Source organism: Triticum dicoccoides, chromosome 3B (assembly GCF_002162155.2).
Source record: "Triticum dicoccoides isolate Atlit2015 ecotype Zavitan chromosome 3B, WEW_v2.0, whole genome shotgun sequence".
NCBI lineage: Eukaryota > Viridiplantae > Streptophyta > Magnoliopsida > Poales > Poaceae > Triticum > Triticum dicoccoides.
Genome location: NC_041385.1, coordinates 774,499,707 through 774,503,281, shown reverse-complemented (window position 1 = coordinate 774,503,281; position 3,575 = coordinate 774,499,707). Strand labels below are relative to the sequence as shown.

The window sequence follows — 3,575 nt, the reverse complement described above, 5'->3', positions numbered from 1 at the left end:
CTAGAGGAAAGATGCGCTCAAAATAGAAAATTAAATGTTCGGTTTGTCTACAGGTTGACTGGAGGAAAAGATAAGATGCTCTAGTATATAGGCTTCCATAATCAAGCATCGTCCTTTACCCTTATTGTGTTCGCTATTTTCATAGCCTGAAAAGTGCTTCATATATAATGTTGTAAGTGCAGGGGCAAAGGAAATTATATGAAGAAGCTAAACAAAAGAAGTCTCTTCGTCTACACAAATCACCAAATTCTGGTCTAGAAAACAACATCACCTCAATGTTCATATACTGATAAGTTGCGGTTCCTAGATATAATTATTTAAGGATAAAATAGGTGCTACAATAATTAGGCTACATCCTCGCCATAGCTGACTTGACCGCGTTCAAGATTCTGAAGTAGTGGTAGAACAAAGCAGATTGCTCGCCCTCCAAGCCATCACGGTTGTATCTGTTGCACCCGGCAAGATTGTTACATGGGCTGCCCTCAATCACCAAGTCGAAGCCGCCAAATCTACTAACAAATGATAAAATTCTATCATCAGTAAGAGATTTCACATCATCTATCTCAATGAGCGTGCCTGTCTGAGTCTGATCCCACCAACCCTTAAAAAGTCCTCTTATTAGCTTTTCTAATCTCTACAGAGACCACTGCCTACATGTGGATGCCCAACCTGTGCAAAGCTACCTCTCCTCCTCCAATACCGGTGAATAAGGACAACACATTAACACCATTGGGAAACATGACCTTCAAAACTGACAAGTGGTAAGCAACTGTATCAACTTGAAATGTGTTGCCGAGGGACTTGTATCTCTCCGTGATGCCGAGTCCCCTTATGTGATCCTTTGGGAAACCGAGTAGATATTCTATCTCTTCAGGATCCAATGAAGCAACCTTGTTCTTTCCAATCCAGACAAGATTCCCTTTTCTACACTCATTCATGACATATTTTTGAACACTTCGAGCCGGTGGACTGTCCGAGCTTGCAAGAGCATGCCCGATCCGTTCTATCAGCTTCGCACTTGCGAAATTTGTTCGCAAGCAATTGAGCTGTGTTCTCAGGTCCCATGAAGGCCACCACTTCTTGTAATGAGGGAATGCCTCTAATATGGTCTTTGGAGGCATAGGAAGAAGAGGTGATCTATTCTCAATTGGCAAATTATGGATGTAGTCTCTTTTCCTTGCGGTTGCACACAAATGCTTAGAATCCACAAACTCAGGTTGAATGTCATAAAGAAATCTTGAAATGGTCGCCCATACGCCTTTGGGAGCTTGGGCCACATTTTCATAGTAGAAAAAGGGTGGTCCACTATCTTGTTTAGGAAGAATTCTGGTAACTGATGGTTGCAAATAACCTGGCAAATTAAACCCAACCATTGGATTTGGGAGAGGCATTGGTTCATCATGGCTACCATCCAAGGAGGATTGATTTCCATGTGCTCTAGCTTCATACCGGTTCCTCTTTTTCTTGCTCTCTTCCATCAATCTTGCTTTCTTTCTCCCTCCAAATGAATCGAAGCACCGATCTGTGACCTGCCAAATTTACAGATATTGCAGTGTCGTTACATCAAATTAAATCAAAGAGATAAAGCATTTTCTTATTCAAATGTACATCAAACCACAATGTACCTGATGATCAGATAAGTCAAAATCTCCTGCAACCTGTGACGTACTAATCAAATCAACCAATACAGAGAGATCAACATCCACACCTAGGATAATTTACGCAGATATATATATATATATATATATATATATATATATATATCATTAGGCGCCTTTTCCATGGGAAAATGAACATCAAGGCAACAATTTAAAAAAGAGTCATACCACATCTTGTAATAGCCATATTTGCTTCGTTTTCAGAAAAGCCGATATCTACTAATGAGTTGATCTTCTTGTCCATCTCTGACATCTTTTGTATAAAATTCTGCACAAAAGGATAAGAAAAACTAAGGTTAGAAAATGTTTTCTATATGTTACTGACTTTTTAATGCCATCTAGGTGAACGTTGAAAAGGAAATACCACTGCATAGAAACACATATGGGGCCATAGAAAAGAAGGGGGCCCTGGAACTAATAAACCATCAAGAAATATATATCACAGACTATCCAAGAAACAAGAAAAAAAAGTGATCAGAATAAATTAACGAAATAATTTAGGAACTCAATTTCTTATTCTCAGCTGCTGATTGAAAGTCATGTTAATAAAAGAGTTACTATATGCATAAACACGAATGCACATCATTTTATGCTTGAAACTACTACCTACACTAGCAATATGAAGTTCTGGACTGGAATAAACTAAAGGTGCATAGTCTAACTTTGTTGTTTCACATAATGGCACTATTTGCAGGATGCATAATAGTGGTGAAACACAGTTCTCTGGTCTCTCCATGCTGCTTTCATGATAGAAAGTTAAAGACAGAACGATGGATGATGAGGTAAATGTATGTGTCTTCAGAATATGATGGTGTTCCCATCCATCCTATTTCAGGTTCATCGCTTACTAGCAATCAAGATATATCTTATTTTCCCAAGCAGGTGTAATAAACAACAAACACTCTACACTTTCCATACTTTTTGTTACATATATGTCGCCATGAATAGGATGGACCATACAATATTCTTTTTACAAATTTTATTTGCATAACTAATACGAAATTCCGCTGTCATTTCATATAGTACATTCTGAGATTTCTAAATTAGTGACTTCATGTATTCATTTCTCCCTGAACATCTAGGTATTGACACCTCATTTTTCGCAGCTAACAGGTATATGTTAATCTTCAGATTTGTCTCGGTGGGAACTTTTATGCAACTAGTGCAGTATATATGTGATGTTCTCCAGTATTACTTTAATTTGTGTAACTGAAAGTCAAAAGAAGAATACCTTGTTCTTCCTAACCCACATGCTAGTTTCCAACCTCCTTTGATTCTACGGAAAAGTGATGAGCTGGATCACAGCACAACTTTACGACAGAATTATTTAGGCCAACCTATATATATTCCTGCTTCTTTATTTAGTATTCAACATTCAGGTTTAGCTTATACTTCTTCTGAACTCTTCTCTGCTCAGTCCGATTTTACACTGTATCTTGCACTACAAAATAAATCAAAGGGCATAGTTCTTGTGTAAAATTTGATTTCTTCAAGTTAAAGGTCATGTGGCATGTGTATAACTTCTCTTGTTTACACCACCTGCAGTATGAGTTTCTCGTAGCATCATAACTCCTCAAGTCATATGTCTTGTGACTAATATTTAACTACATAGGAACTGAAGAAAAAAAAAGATTGGTTTATAACAGAAATAAATTTTCTAATTCATCAAAACTAGAAGCAGGCAACACAACAATATACTCAGTTTCTACTCCTTCTCAGCCTGTTTGATTACTTTGAAGAAGGCATTGGTCTAACGGTAGTCAACCTCACATCCTATATTAACTCTTACACGATAAAACTTTAACATGGTGAGAATTTTATGTAAAAAATCAGGTGCTCAAACTTAACAACGCAACTCTACTATGACGAAAAGCAGGAGAAAAACAAACAAATCTCGAACAATACATAAAGGGGTGC

The 3,575-nt window shown here is 37.5% G+C and overlaps 1 pseudogene; it reads right to left on the bottom strand.

Moving 5' to 3' along the window:
- Positions 1–349: 349 nt before the first annotated feature.
- LOC119279981 overlaps positions 350–3,575 on the bottom strand; it is an 8,187-nt pseudogene continuing 4,961 nt past the window's right edge.